A 17135-nucleotide genomic window follows, 5' to 3' on the forward strand; every position below is an offset into this window, starting at 1 on the left:
ATAAGAATAGAAAATAAGGGGTAAATAGGGAAAGGGGATGTGGGGTGGACCCTTATGAGTGATTGTAGAGCATCTTTATGATCTTTACGTCTCATATTAAAACCCCAAAGAGCATCCACTACCAAAGAGGTTCTTGACCTTGAAGCTGTCCACAATTCTCTTTTACTCACATCTCACCTCTGATCCACCTGGAAATTTTAACGGGTCTACCTTTCAAATTATATTTAGAATCCAACCACCTCTTGCATCTCCCTGCTACTATTCTGGTCCATGCAAGCATAATTTATCCCAACAGCTTCCTAAATGGTTTTAGTGACTCAAATTTGCCACTTCCCTTCATTTTATTCTTCCATTAATAAACAGATTGAGCTTTATTATAAAATGTAAGATCTGTCTATTCCTTTGTAAAAAATCCTGCATTGGCTTCTCATTTATTTCAAAGTGAAAGTCAAACCTTGTAAAGCCTCTGTGAGGCTTTACATGCTTTGACCCCTTGTACCCCCTGCCTCATTCCCTACTCTGCACTGAATTCCCTCTGCTCCAGCCACACTGACTACTTTGATGCTCCTCCAGCATGCCAGCCATATGTCTCCCTGGAGTCTCTGCAGTGGCTCTTTCTTCTACCTGGGCCAGTCCTCCTAAGATATCCTTATGGTTCACTCTCTCACCTGCAAGTCTGAGTCAAATGTCACCTTTGCAGTGAAGCCAAGCCTTAACCCTCTTTCTCTGCCAGTACACCTGCATCCTTATCCCGCAAACCGCTCTATTTTTCCATAGTTGTTAACACCTTCTGCATAATTTACTTATTTATGTTGTTTATTTTCCACTTCCCACACTACAAGGTAAGCTGCGTGAGAAGAAAGACATTGTCTGTTTTGACATTGCTGGACCCTTGGCATTCAGTGCCTGGCATATAGTATCTGTTCAATAAGTGTCTATTGAATGGATGAATGTACTTGAGTGAAGCTGGAAGCTTCCAGCATTCCATTTCTTGCTGGTGCCAGCAGATTGTATGAACTTCCTACAAACCAGGTTCAGTCAGCTGCTCATGGAGAGTCATCAGTGAAAACAGCCTGGGTACGGGAGGGTGTGGTCCGAGAAGGCCCTTTGAACGAGAGATGTGTGTGCTGATACCTTCTAGACATTGTTTGCAACCTAATGAAGTGTTACTGTAGAATCAGGGAAGCAGACAGCAAATGAGGAAACCGAGGTCCTGGGAAGTTAAGAGACATGCCCAAGGCCACATAGCTGTTCAGTAGCAGAGTACAGTATATTTTTCCTAAACAGAGCATTGAGGTACTTCCTTTTGTCAAAGCATGATAAAAATGAAAATGATTTTTCAAATACACACCGAGTGGGCCTGACATGTGGGTGTACATTTAGACATTTCCCAAATGCATGATGTTCTTGTCTATCTAGTTTCCAAGAAAGTAAGACATTTCTGTCATTCTGAGTGGTATGACACCAGCAGGATGGTTGTGGCAGCTAAAAAACCACACGAAACACGTAGCACGGAAAAAGACTCAGTCATGACAAAGCCTGGCTTTCCCTATCAGCTCGAACCCAAGAACCCGGACAGCACCCCCAAATATACATTGATGATGATGCTGTGAGTCACTGCATGACTCATAGTTCACTGACCACTATAAAACAGAAACATGAGGAGTAATTCACTGCCTAGGCCAAATGGAATTGAAGAACTTTCTCACCCACCCTGCAAGTGATACATCGAATTACGGATAAGGTGCCATCTCTTTCTTCCTCTTGGAGTGGATTAGTTCCCCCTTTTTGTGCTTCTCCCCTAGAGACACAAGGACAGATAAACCTCTGGTGTTGCTAATAATCTCCCAGTGAGCCATTCTATTACTGTACCTGCCTGTTGGGGCTCATTCTATAAAGAAAGGCAACCCATAAGAGTGCCTCAGCACACAAAAATGTACTTCATCACTCCTCAGAGCAAGATGGCTTCTTGGATCAGCATTTTATTCCTTCCCTCCCTTGACCGTGACACTAAACAGACCCATAATAAACCGTCCTCAACTGCACAAGTAAGAAAATTATTCTTAGGACCAAGACACGTTATTCTCCAGAACTGTTTCTCTCTTTTATTTGTAAGAATCAAGGAACCAGAAACCACAATTTGGGGGCAGAGAAGATTAATGGAAATGTTCATGTTTCTAAAAAAATTAAGTGTTTTATTCCCCAATACCTTTCCAGTGGGACTGCTGTTTCAGTCACATGATCTGGGTGGATGGGTCAGTGCTTAATCTTTGTTTTACCAAGGAGGGTCCTGAGAAGGCTGGAAGACACTGGCTAAGGTCACAAGGCCAGTCCTTCCCAGGAGCTGAGATTGCCTATTCTGAAGTTCCTCCCTCCCCTGCCTGGACTGTGTCTGACGCCCACGCAGACCATCTTTCAGGGCTTAACTGCACCAGTCCACATAGTGAGGCTGATACAGGCTGTCTGGTGACAGTAGGCTGTCTGGCGTGTGGATTTCCTCTCATTCAGAAGATGGCACTGTCAAAATATGATCTTACATCCACAAAGTGGTCCCTGCTTTTGGAGCAATGAGTGCTCTGTAAAGAAACACCCCAGGGATGGGTGTTCTTCCCTGCCCCTTTTAATCCCTCCACACTAATAGAAAGCTTTTAATAGCATCAAAAAGGCATCTTCTGTCTGGGGTCTCCAGTGCTGCTCAGGGATCATCTCACAAGGAACGAAGTATGGTGGGCAACTGCAGGGGGCCCTGGTTCTGCTTGACACAAGGGCCACCCTGGCTTGTCTGCACATCTAAGATTACTTGAATAATCTTGCAGATGAGAAGCAATTGGATCAGTGTTTTCCTGGAAAGAAAAGTAGACACTGAACACTGAAAGAAAAACTGAGCCCTGGAGAAGGTAGCCAGTATCTCTCCCTTCATTGAGATTTCGTTGCCATTCTCACGGCAACTCATTCCTTAAATAAGCATCAGCTGAATTCCTACTTTGTGTTGGGTATTGAGCTAGGCTTGGAGATACAGAGATAAACATTTCCTGAAATAGAACAAGAACCAGAGTGCTAAGGCAAGGCTACATCTGTCAAGAATAGGTTGAACCAGGGAAAGCAAACCAAAGTCCAAGTCCAAAGGGCAGAAGGAAGGCCAAGAGCAGAGTTCAGGCACTTATTGGGGTTGGAGCTGAGGTGTCTGAGGTTTACCTGTCTTGAGTCAGATCAGTAAATACACATTTGCATTGAAACATCAACTTGTATCTTCATTATAGTCAGCTTGATAGTACTCACTTCTATCTTTTTAAAACTTTTTACATTTTTGTTTTCTATTTTTTTTTAAATTATGGATTCAGGGGGCACATGTGTTGGTTTGTTGTGTGGATATATTGCATAATGGCAAGGTTTGGGCTCCTAGTGTACCCATCACCCAAATAGTGAACATTGTACCCAATAAGCCATTTATCAACCCTTGCCTCCTTCTACCCTCTCCTCTTTTGGAGTCCCCAGTGTCTATTATTTCTGTCTTTTTGTCCATATGTACTCATTGTTTAGTTCTCACTAATAAGTAAGAACATGTGCTATTTTATTTTCTCCTTCTGAATTGTTTCACTTAGAATAATTACTTCTAGCTCCTTTCATGTTGCTGCAAAAGACATGATTTCATTCTTTTTTTATGCTGCATAGTATTCCATGGTATGTATATATGTATATATATGTGAATATATATACATATATATACTATATTTTCTTTATCCAATCATCCATTGATGTACACTTAATTTGTTTTATGACTTTGCCCTTGTGAATAATGCTGCAATAAACACATGAGCGCAGGTGTCTTTTTTATGTAACAATTCCTTTTCCTCTGGTTAGATGTGGAATTGCTGGGACAAATGGTTTGTATGTTCATTGAAGCACTATTCACAATAGCAAAGACATGGAATCAGCCTAAATGTTCACCAATAACAGATTGGATAAAGAAAATGTGGTACATATACACCATGGAATACTACACAGCCATAAAAAGGAACAAGATCTTGTCCTTTGCAGCAACATGAATGGGGTTAGAGGTCATTATCCCAAGCTAACTAATGCAGGAACATAAAACCAAATACTGTATGTTCTTACTTACAAGTGGGAGCTAAATGATGAGAAGACATGGACACATAGAGGGAACAACACACACTGGGGCCTATTAGAGGGTGGAGGGTGGGAGGAAGGAGGGGATCAAGAAAAATAATGGATGAGTACTAGGCTTAATACCGGCGTGATAAAATAATCTGTGCAACAAACCCCCATGACACTAGTTTACCTATGAAACAAACCTGCACATGTACCCCTGAACTTAAAAGTTTAAAAAAAATCTCATTTACTTTTGTTTTTGTTGCATTTGCTTTTGAGGTCTTAGTCATAAATTCTTTGCCTAGGACAATGTCCGGAACAGTTTTCTCTAGGTTTTCTTTTAGGATTTTTATAGTTTCAGTTTTTTTTTTTTTAAATAGTTTTAAGTCTTAAATCAATCTTGAATTAATTATGGTGGGAAATAGGGATCTAGTTTCGTTTTTCTGCATATGGCTATCCAATTTTCCCAGCACCATTTATTGAACAGTGTGTCCTTTCCCCATTTTTTGCGGGTCAACTTTGTTGAAGATCAGTTGGTTGTACACATGTGGCTTTATTTCTGGATTGTTTATTCTGTTCCATTGGTTTGTGTGTCTGTTATTGTACCAGTATCATGCTGTTTTGGTTACTGTTGTTTTGTAGTATAGTTTGAAGTCAGGTAATGTGATGCCACGAGCTTTATTCTTTCTGCTTAGGATCACTTTGGTTGTTCAGGCTCTTTTTTGGTTTCATATAAATTTTAGTATTTTTTTTCTAATTCTGTGAAAAATGATGTTGGTCATTTGATAGAAATTGCACTGAATCTGTACATTGCTTTGGGTAGTATGGTCATTTTAATGATATTGATTCTTCCAATCCATGAGCATTGGATATTTTTCTATTTGTTTGTGTTATCCATCATTTCTTTCATCAGTGTTTTGTAGTTCTTGTAGAGATCTTTCACCTCCTTGGTTAGGTGTACTCCTAGGTATTTGTGTGTGTGTGGGTGGGAGGGGGCTATTGTAAATGGGATCAAGTTCTTAATTTGTTTTTTTGTTTTTCAACTTGAACATTATTCATGTATAGAAATGTTACAGATGTTCGCATATTCATTTTGAATCCTGAAACTTTACCAAACTCATTTATCAAGCCTAGGAATCTTTTTGAAGAGTCTTTAGGGTTATCTGGGTGTAAGATAAGGTCATCAGTGAATAGAGATAATTTAACTTCCTCTTTTCCAATTGTTTGCCTTATATGGCTCTTATTGTTTCAAATTATATTCTTTTGATGCCTAGTTTGATGAAGGTGTTAGTCATGAAAAGATGTTGGATTATTAAATGCTTTTCTATTGAAATAATCATTTGGTTTTTATTTTTTAATTCTGTTTTTGTGGTGAATCACATTTATTGATTTCCTTATGTTGAACCATCCTTGCATCCCTGGAATAAAACCCACTTGATCATGTGGGAATAAAATCCACAGTACATCATATTATCTTTTTGATATGCTGTTGGATTCAATTTGCTAGTATTTTGTTGAGGATTTTTGTGTGTGTTCATCAGGAAAATTGGCCCATAATTTTCTCTTTTTGTGTGTCCTTGCTTGATTTTGGTGTCAGGGCAATACCAGTTTTATATAACGAGATGGGAAAGAATCCCACCTCCTTCATTTTTTGAAATAGTTTCAGTAAGATTGATATTAGTTCATCTTTGTACATCTGGTCAAATTCAGCTGTGAATTTGTCTGGTCTTGGACTTTTATGGGGGTGTATTTTAAATTACTGATTTAATTTTGTGACTTATTTTTGGTTTGTTCACAATTTCTATTTATTCCTGGATCAATCTTGGGAATTGCATGTTTCCAGGAATTTATCCGTTTCCTCTAGGTTTTCTAGTTTGTACACATAGAGGTTCTCATATTACTGTCTGATGATCTTTATTGTTTCTGTGATTATATTCTAGTACTTACTTTATCATTTCTGATTGTGTTTTTTTTGGATCATTTCTCTTTTTTTCTTGGTGACTCCTAGCTAGCAATCTATCAATTTAGCTTGTCTTTTCAAAGAACAATCTTTTTGTTTCATTGATCTTTTGTATCTATTTGGTCTCAATCTCATTTAGTTCTGCTCTGATCTTTGTTATTTATTTTCTTCTGCTGGCTTTGAGTTTGGTTTGTTCTTGTTTTTCTAGCTCTATGAAGTGGAATATTAGGCTGTTAGTTGGTGATCTTTCTATCTTTTTGTAGACATTTAACATTATAAGCTTTCCTCTGAGCACTACTTTTGTTGTATCCCAAATGTTTTGGTATGTTGTGTCCTTATTTTTATCCAGTTCAAAAAATTTCTTGATTTCTCCCTTAATTTTATTATTTACTCAAAGATTGTTCAGGAGCAAGTTATTTAGTTTCCATGTGTTTGCATAGTTTTGAGAGTTCCCCTTGGTATTGATTTTTAATTTTATTTCACTGTGGTCTGAGAAGATATTTGATATGATTTTAATTTTTTTGAATGTATTGAGACTTAATTTATGGCCAAGCATATGGTTTATTTGGAGAATGTTTCATGTGTGAATAAGAAAAATGTATATTCTACAGTTGTTGGGTAATGTGCAGTAAATGTCTATTAGGTCCATTTGCTCGAGTCCAGTTTATACCCAGAGTTTCTTTTTTAAAAATTTTTACTTTTTAAGCTATCCCCTACTGGAAGGAGCATCCAGAGTTTCTTTGTTGATTTTCTGCCTTTGTGATCTGTTTTATACTGTTGATGGGGTGTTGAAGTCCCTTACTATTATTGTGTTGCTATCTATCAATTTTCTTAGGTCTAATAGTGTTGGTTTTATGAACCTGGGTGCTCTGATATTGGGTGCATATACATTTAGGGTACTTAAATGATTTTGCTGAATTGAACCCTTGATCATCATATAATGACCTTCTTTTTTTTTTTCACTGTTGTTGATTTAAAGTCTATTTTATCTGACATAAGTATCTGATACTTATATAAAAACTCCTGCTTGTATGTGATCACACAAACTGAAAACACCTTTACTTTGAGTCTGTAGGCATCTTTACCTATTAGATGATACTCTTGTAGGTGACTAATTGTTGGGTCTTGTTTTTTAAATTCATTTTGCCAGCCTATATCTTTTAAGTGGAGCATTTAGGCCATTTACTTTCAAGTTAATACTGATAAGTTTTCCTCCAGTCATAATTTGTTGATATCTAGTTGCTTTGTAATCTCAATTGTGTAATTGCTTAATAGGATCTGTGAACTTTGTACTTAAGTTTGCTTTTATGATGGTGCATCTTGCCCTTTTATTTCCATGTTTAGAAAGCCTTTGAGCATTTCTTGTAGGACCAGCTAGTTGTGATGAATTCCCTTAATGTTTGCTTGCCTGGAAAGACTTTATTTTTCTTTCATTTATGAGGCTTATTTAGGAAGGATAGAACATTCTTGGCTGGCATTTTTTTTTCTTCAAGAAGGCTGAAAATAGGCCCCCAAATTTCTTCTGTTTATAAGGTTTCTGATGAGAAGTTCACTGTTAGTCTGATGGGGTTTTCTTTGTTGGTAGTTTGACACTTCTCTCTAGGTGCTTTTAAAATTTTTTTCTTTCAACTTGACCTTAGATAGTCTGATGATTATGTACCTTGGTGATGTTCTTCTTGTAAAATATCTCCCAGGTGTTCTCTGCACTTCTTATATTTGGATGTCTACATCTCAAGCAAGATCGTGAGAAAACTGACTGCTGTGACACCACCACCAAAGGATCACACTAGGTCTCTAGCAACGAATCCTAACCAAAATAAAAACTCTGAAGTGACAGAAAAAGAATTCAAAATATGGATTGTAAGAAAGCACAGTTCAGTCCAAGAGAGTGTTAAAAAAACAACACAAAGAAATCAGATAAGTAATTCCGGATACGAAAGAAGAGAGAGATATCTTTTTTAAAAAAACAACTTCTGGAAATAAAAAATTCACTGTAGGAATTTCAAAATACAGCTGAAAGCTTTAATAATAGACTAGATCAAGCAAAAGAAAGAATTTCAGAGCTTGAAGACCAGTCTTTCAATTTAACCTAGCCAGAAAACAAATAAAGAAAAAAGGATTTTGAAAACTGAACAAAGCCTTTGAGAAATGTGGCATTATGTAAAGCAACCAAACCTATGAGTTACAGGCATTCCTGAGGAAAAAAAGTTAAAAATTTGAAAAAAAATTTGAATTTTCACTTCTAATTAAGAACATTTTATTACCCATAAAAATGTGTTATATATACTTGATACTACTTAATCTAAACTATTGATTGATTTTTCACCTTGAAAGTTCATCACTTTTGAAGTGATTTTATGTCAGAGATTTGCATCAAAGTAACAAAATAGAAGAAACAAATGGCGCATGGATGAGGCAAGATAGGCCAAGAATTGAAAATTGCTTAATTTGGGTGATGGGTACATGAGAATTCATTATTTTATTTTCCCTGCTTAGCCAGATACATGCTTAGTATTGCTATTCCCTTAAAAATAGGTCCCAAGCTTATCTAAGTCAATATGAAAGTTCAAAAATAAACAAACCTGGTTCTAAAATGATCTGGTTTCATGACATTTGAGCAATTTTTAACTATTCCAGGCCTCTGTGTTTTTTGTAGATGGTTATTAGTTACAATTGACTGTCTTGAGGACTTCAGGGGAAAAAGGTATTGTTCTAGAGAAATGTCTTAATCACCATTGAATTTTGAATTTTATTGCACCTTGCTTTATCTGAAGACAAAATAAATTATGTCCTAAGTATGTAAATGCCATCATTGTATTAGATATTCAATGTTTATTTTTAGAAAACAATGATACTGGAAAACATGATCCAGAAAGAGACAGGAACACGAATAAAAATGTGAAATGAAACTTTTTTTTTTTGTTTAAGACGGGGTCTCACTCTGTCGCCCAGGCTGGAGCGCAGTGGCAGGATCTTGGCTCACTGCAAGGTCTGCTTCCTGAGTTCACGCCATTCTCTTACCTCAGCCTCCTGAGTAGCTGGGACTACAGGCGCCTGCCACCATGCCCAGCTAATTTTTTGTATTTTTAGTAGAGACAGGGTTTCACCATGTTAGCCAGGATGGTCTCGATCTCCTGACCTCGTGATCCACCCACCTCGGCCTCCCAAAGTGCTGGGATTACAGGCATAAGCTATGGCGCCCGGCCTGAAATGAAACTTTAAAGAGAATCCCCAAACCATTAATAGCTAGAGACACATTGAAGAGTGATCTGGTGCAGATTTTAATGCACATAATCTATTTAGAAGTAGTTTTTTTAACCAACGAGAATAAATAGTCCAGGAAAGGCATGAAAATAGCAGTCACTCAGGAAAACTTTCACAGCTATCAAGGAGATTTACTACATGAATGCTGGAGCATAGAGCAACTAATTAAGGTGTTGAAAAGAAGATAGTTGAACCTGGAAAATCTTTGTATTGAGTAACCTAAAAGTAGAGCTTAAAGGAGTGAGCTTGACTTCTGACAAAAGATAGTGAATAAAGTATCTGCTTTTATTTGCTCCTTCCCCAAATCCCATCAAATGGCAATAAAGGATTTTTTTTTTTTTTAAGATTCACAAGAAAGAGAAGATTGGAAAAGAAGACCGGGAAATACAATGTTGGAAGTGGGAAAAGATGGGAAAAGGTAATCCTAAGCCAGCAGTGAGGAAGCAGAAGTTCATCTGATTTACACAGAAGAATTTATCTAAGGTGAAGGAATGGGCAGTACTAGATTCTTCTGGAAGTGGGACTGAAAAAAGAGATTGAGTAAGGAGGATTGTTTGGAAGTCTAGGAACTATCCATGTCCCATATTGCTCCCATAGTCTGATAAACCACCCAAGGACCAGACATTTTTTGACTCTAAAAAAAGAATATTGTTTAAAAAAAATGGAAACAAAGGGAACTTCAGGTTCGGTTGAGGTTGGAGGTACTGAACAGAAAATGAAGATTTGGATAATATTTGCATCGTGGATTCTGAGCCAGCCCTCTTCCTACATTCAGGTCCCAGAATATTGGTCTTCATCCTACAAAGAAGAGGTTGGGGATTTTTTTCCAAGGGAATATGATTGGTTCAACAGGAAATATCTAAAAATATGCTGAAAATTTGCCATTTAAATATCTCAACCAGATCACAATAAAGTAAAGCTCAGAATAGACAGACCCTCCCCCACTCTGAGGGTATTAGTGCCCCTATTTTAAATAAATGTGAACCTTCAACCCAGAAACATCAGATAACAGGAAAGTATCTGTAGAGATCAAAATAAGCAGAAACAGGCAACGTGGAGAACAAATGTGAGGTTGTAAAAAATATGCCACAAATTGTTTGGCATTTCTCAGATCAAAGGGGAGAGTCTAATTCCTCTATCCTTGAATATGGGCTAGTCTTAGAAACTTGCTTCTAAAGAATATATTGTGATGATGCTGGGCTGTGTGATCTTTTTAGGCAAGGTTAGAAAAAGTGATGTAGTTCTTACATGATGTTTTCTGTCTCTCTTTCTCTCTCTCATTTTTCTCCATTTACCCTTGGAAACCCAGCCATTATGCTATTAAGAAGTCAAGTATCCACATGAAAAGATGGCATAAGGTATTCTAATCACAGTTCCAGCTGAGATCTTAGCATTATCCAGTACCAATGATCAGACGTATGAATGAATGAGAATTCCATCCCCAGTTTTTGAGCCACCTAGCTAATGCCAAGTGGAGTAAAGACAGGCCGTCCTCACAGGGTCTTATCAAAGCTACAGTTCATGAGCAAAATAATTACTATTGTTATATTAAACCAATAATTTTTGAAATGGTTTGTTATGCAGTAATAGAAAAACTTAAACACAGATAATATCCAGGGAGAAGAAATTTTCACAATTTACAATCAATTCCTCTTCTGGCTGAGATGAAGTAATAGGTACCAGATTTATCATCTTGCCTGAAACAGTTGAAATCTGGACAAAATGTATAAAACAATGGTTATTAAGATATTGAAAGTCAGGCAACAAAATACCTTCATCCCTGAGAAAAGGGAGATAAGTGAGGTTAGCTCTACAGTTATCCCAGATTACTACTTAGAGAAAGTTTCCATACTGTGTTGTAAAGAGAAAGAATTCAGGCAGAGCCTAGTGGTCTCCTGACACTGGGGAAGCAGAGCTGGAAATTTAAGGAGGCCAAAGAGAGTACAGTTTACAGGGCAAGGTACTAGAGGGAAGAGAGCTAGAGGGGTGGGGGGCAGAGAAGAGAGAGAGAGAGAGAGAGAAGATACACAAGCTTTGGAGATCTGAGAAGGTATATTCCCTTAGCTCAGTATTCAGCTGAGTACTGATCAATGCATGCCTATGAGGAAATCACTCAAGGCCAAGGGAAAAAACACACAAAAGGATTTTAGTATTATAGTGACTAACCCTCAGAGCTCACAAAAGGCCCTGGAATAGCGACTGTCCCACCAGCCAGAGTGAAACGTCTCGTAATTCACAGAACACAACATAGAGTATAAAGATGGGTGTTGCTTTGGTAGAAGTGCAAAAGTAGCCCTAGATTAGATGCTTTTCTGGTCTCATCTGGCAAAGCTTAAAGGCACAACTTGAAAGGAGTAACCTGTTTCCAAGTAATGTAACTGCATCGAAGATTGGAGCCCAAAATACTTATAGAAATGCAACAATAGGGCAGGGCGCAGTGGCTCACACCTGGAAATCTAAGGAGGCCAAAGAGAGTACAGTTTACAGGGCAAGGTACTAGAGGGAAGAGAGCTAGAGGGGTGGGGGGCCAAGGCAGGCAGATCATCTGAGGATGGGAGTTCGAGACCAGCCTGACCAGCATGGAGAAATCCCATCCCTACTAAAAATACAAAATTGGCTGGGCATGGCACATGCCTGTAATCCTAGCTACTCGGGAAGCTGAGGCAGGAGAATTGCTTGAACCCGGGAGGTGTAGGTTGTGGTGAGCTGAGATCGTGCCATTGCACTCCAGCCTGGGCAACAAGAGTGAAACTCTGTCTCAAAAAAAAAAAAAAAGCAACAATATATAGAATCCTCGAAGCAGAAATTCACCATGTGTAGCATGCAATAGAAAATTAGCAGGCATGTAAAAAAGCAGGAAAATATGATGTATAATAAGAAAAAAATCAATCAACCAAGATTGACAAAATAATAAAATTAGTAGACTAGGGCATTAAAATAGTTATTACAACTAAATTCTGTATGTTCAAGAATCTGAATGAAAGATTAAACAAGTTAAATAGAGAATTGAAAGACATTTAAAAAAGACCAAAATTGAATCTCTAGGGATGAAACCTACAATTTATTGTATAAAGAATAAATGGTATGGGATTAGTGCATATTAGAAATTGCTGAAGAAAAGATAAATGAAATTGAAGATATCATAATAGAAATGATCCAAAATGAAACATATAAAGAAAAAAGATGAAAGAAAGAACAGAGTATCAGTGAGCAGTGGGACAACTTCAAGCAGCCTAGCACGCATTTAATTAAAGACTGAAGGGAAAGGAAGGGCAGAAAAAAAATTGAAGAAATAATGGTTAATTTTTTTTTCCCAAATTTGGCGAAAATTGTAAACTGCAGGTCTAGGAAGCTAAATAAACCCAAGCAGGAAAATCTTAAGAAAACTACTCCAATGAACATTATAATCATATTGCCTAAAACTAGTGATAGAGAGAAAAAAATTCTTAAAAGTAGTCAGAAAAACAAGACACATTGTGTAATGAAGAAAAAAGAGAAGGGTAAGAGCAGATTTCTTGCCATAAACAACGAAAACTAGTGGCAATAGGGCACTATGTTTAATGTACTAAAAGAAAAAAAAAAGCCAACTTATAATTCTTTACCTGGCAAAACTACCTTTCAAAAATACCTATAAAAACTGAAAGAATTTATCACTATCAGACCTGCACAATAAGGAATGTTAAAGGAAGTCCTTCAAGCAAAAGAAAAGTGGCATTAGATGGAAATCTTGATCTAAACAAAACAAGGAAGAGCACCAGAAAGGGAAAATATATAAGAAGAGAAAATATTTTTATTATTATTAAATATTTAAATCTCTAATAGATAATTGAATTGCTTAAAGCAAAAATAATAACAATGTATTATAGACTCACAGTATTTGTAGAATTAAAATGTATGACAAGAGCATAAAGACAGGGAAATAAGTAATGAAAGTATAGGCTTGTGAGATTCTTAAACTGTATGTGAAGTGGTGTAATACCATTTGAAGGCAGACAGAAATAATAAAAGTATGTATTTTTAACCTCTAAATCAATCATTAATTTAAATAATAAATAACTTTGGCTAATTAGGAAAAAAAGATATAAAATGGAAAAACAAACAAACAAAAATTCCTTCCAAGGAAAGCAGAAAAAGAGAAAAAGGGGAGCAAAGATTAGACATAAAAAAGACAACCCATGTTTAAACACAACCATATGAAAATATATATGTGTATATATATATAAATGTATGTTTATAAAATATGTTTATGTATGTGTCTAAACCCAACCACACAAAAATTTCATTAAATGTAAATTTTTAAAACACCTCAATTAGAAGGCAGACATTGTCAGACTGGATAAAAAAGTAAGACCCTAAAATCAATGGCAACACAAAAATGTCTGCCTTTACCACTTCTATTCAACATTGTAATGGAGGTTCTAGTCAGGACAATTAGGCAAGAAAAAGAAATAAAATGTACCTAGATTGAAAAGGAGGAAGTAAAAGCTATTTCTATTTCAGATGACATAATCTAGTACATAAATAATTGTAAAGAACCTCCCCAAACCCATTTGATCCCACACCTGAGTGCAGCAGAATTGCAAGATACCACATTAATATATAAAACTCAATTATATTTCTATACCCTAGCAAAAAAGAATCCAAAAATGAAATTATAGAAACAATTTCATGTATATGTACATCTTATGGAAATACACAGTTGCTCAAAAGTAATTGAATATTTAGGAATAAATTTAACAAAAAGTGAGAAGCTTTTATTCTGAAAACTATAAAACATGGTTGGAAAAAATTAAGGAACACCTGATTAAATGGAAAAGTATCGCATGTTCATGGAGTAGAAGACAATATTGTCAAAATAGCAATACTTGCCAAAGTTATCTACAGATTCAATGCAATTTTGTAGAAATTTTACCTGATTTTCTTTTGTAAAAATTGACAAGCTGATCCCAAAATTGACATGGAAATGAGGGAATCCAAATAGCCAAAACAATCTAGGACACATACTTTCTGATTTCAAAACTTACTATAAAGCTACAATAATCAAGACAGTGTAGTATTGTAGTATTCCAGTGAGGCTGGAAATATAGATCAATGGGATAAAAATGAGAATCCAGAAGTAAACTTTTAGATTTGTGATTAACTGATTTTTCGACAAGGGTTTCAAGACCATTTAAAGGGGAAAAAATAGTCTTTCCAACAAATGGTGCTAGAATAACTAGATATCCACACATAAAAGAAAGAAGTTGGACCCACTTCATGCCACAAACAACTCAAAATGGATCAAGGACCTAAATGTATGAGTGAAACTGTAAAACTTTTAGAAGAAAACATTGGTGTAAATATTCATGACTTGGGATTAAGCAATGATTTCTTAGCTGTGACACCAAATGCAGTGAAAGAAAATGAAAGCTAAGTTGCATTTAATCAAAATAAAAAAGTGTTGCACTGTAAAGAACATCATCAAGAACGTAAAAAGAACCCACAGAATGAGAGAAAATATCTGCAAATTATGTATCTAATGAGGGATATGTCTCCAGACCATATAAAGAGCTCTTATAAATTATCAATAAAAAGACAACCTAATTAAAAATGGGCAAAGAGTTTGAATAACTATTTCTCCAAAGATATACAAATGGCCAGTAAACACATGAAAAAATGCTAAATTTCATTAGCCACCAGAGAAATAAAAATCAAAAGTGGAATGAGATACCAATTCATATCCACAAGGGTAGCTATAATAAAAAAGATAAACAACAACAAGCATTGCCAAGAATATGGAAGATTTGGAACCCTCATATGTTGCTGGTGGCAATGCAAAATGGTGCAGCTGCTATGGAAAACAGTTTAATAGCTTCTCAAAAAGTTAAACATAGAGTTAGTGTATAACCCAGCAATTCCACTCCTAGGCATCTACACAAGAGAAATGAAAACATGTATCCACACAAAAACACACCCCAATGTTTATAGCAATATTATTTATAATAGCCAAAAAGTGGAAACAACCCAAATGTCTATCAATTAACAAATGGATAAACAAAATATATATCCATATATATCCATACAATGGAACATTATTCAGCCTTAAAAAGGAATAAAGTGCTGATGCGTGCTACAACATGAATGAAACTTTAAAACATTATGTGAAGCAAAAAAAAGCCAGACACATATTGTACAATACCATTTATATGAAATATCCAGAATAGACAAATCCATAGAGACAGAAAGTATGTTAGTGGTTGCCTAGATCAGTTGCTAGAGAGGGAATGGAGAGCGACTACTAATACCTATGTGGTTTCTTTTTTCTTTTGGGGGTAGCAAAAATGTTCTAAAATTAGAGTGTAGAGATGCTTGCTCAACTTTGTAAATATACTGAAAACCATCGAATTTGTATACTTTAAATGGATGAATTTTATGGTGTAGAAATTGTATCTCATAAAGGTGTTAAAATAAATGAATAAGCAAAAAGTGAAGTGAAATACACCATAATCTTGTCTCCCAAAGATGATCAAATATTTTGCAAATATTTATTGGAACTTTTTTGCATTTATCGTAATGTATACATATTTTATGATTGTTATTTTTAAACAGGCTTATTCTACAGATACTGTCCAAACATTTTGAAAATCTTATTTTTATGCAGGGAGTACTTTTCATATAAATGTATACATATTTCAGTATTTATAAAGGCTGCAAATTAACTTATTGCATTGGTATATCATAGTTTACTTACACATTTGTTTTTTGATGAATATTTAGGTAATTTCTGATGATTTCATTTATACATAGATGATTTTTGTTATGAACAAAACAAAGCTCCAATGAATGTCTTTATACATTTATCTTTGAGCAATCATGTATTTCCATAAGATGTCTTCCTTCAATGAGAATTGTCTTCAAAGTTATTTTTATTTTTTAATTTTTTATTTTTTTGAGACAGAGTCTCACTCTGTCGCCCAGGCTGGAGTGCAGTGGCATGATCTCCACTCACTGCAATCTCCGCCTCCTGGGTTCAAGCAATTCTCCTGCCTCACCCTCCCGAGTAGCTGGGACTACAGGCATGCACCACCATGCCTGGCTACTTTTTGTGTTTTTAATAGAGATGGGGTTTCACCATGTTGGCCAGGCTGGTCTCAAACTCCTGATCTCAGGTGATCCACCTGCCTCAGCCTCCCAAAGTGCTGGGATTACAGGCGTGAGCCACCGCACCTGGCGTCAAAGTTATTTTTATAAGAAACTGAGAGACGCTTATTAGCTGCTGCTAGCTACCTAACAAACTGGAAGCTCTCCACATTTCTATTCTGTCTCTTAAAGCCCATCTGTTGTCTGAAGTGTTTTTTTTTTTTTTTTTCATCTTTTAAGTTCCGGGGTACATGTACTGGATGTGCAGGTTTGTTGCATAGGTAAACGTGTGCCATGGTGGTTTGCTGCACAGATAAAAAAATATAGAACACTTTACAAATTGGCATGTCATCCTTGTGTAGGGACCATGCTCATCTTCTCTGTATCATTCCAATTTTAGTATATTTGCTGTCGAAGTGAGCACTGAAGTTTTTTTCTTAATACATAAATTACCTTTTTGAAAAGGGGAGGTATTTTTTTCATATCCATGAATACTTTCATTGTTATTGAGTGTATCAATTATTAAATATATTCACTATATATTATCTAACTGATTTACATTTTGGGCATAGCTACTAAAAACAAAACAAAACAAAACTTTCTAGTCCAAATAGTTAAAGCCCAAAGCTAAGATACTCAGTAATTGTTTGGGGGGTTAAAGGGTATACATTATTCAATTGAG

At 36.1% G+C, this 17135-nt stretch overlaps 1 non-coding gene across 1 annotated transcript; it reads right to left on the reverse strand.

Annotated features, from left to right (window-relative positions):
- Positions 1-16770: 16770 nt before the first annotated feature.
- Positions 16771-16877, reverse strand: LOC111539796. The gene has a single exon (XR_002730783.1). It is a non-coding gene; the product is annotated as a U6 spliceosomal RNA (small nuclear RNA).
- Between the last annotated feature and the right edge of the window lie 258 nt (positions 16878-17135).

The sequence above is a fragment of the Piliocolobus tephrosceles genome, chromosome 18, assembly GCF_002776525.5.
Source record: "Piliocolobus tephrosceles isolate RC106 chromosome 18, ASM277652v3, whole genome shotgun sequence".
In the NCBI taxonomy this organism is placed as follows: domain Eukaryota; kingdom Metazoa; phylum Chordata; class Mammalia; order Primates; family Cercopithecidae; genus Piliocolobus; species Piliocolobus tephrosceles.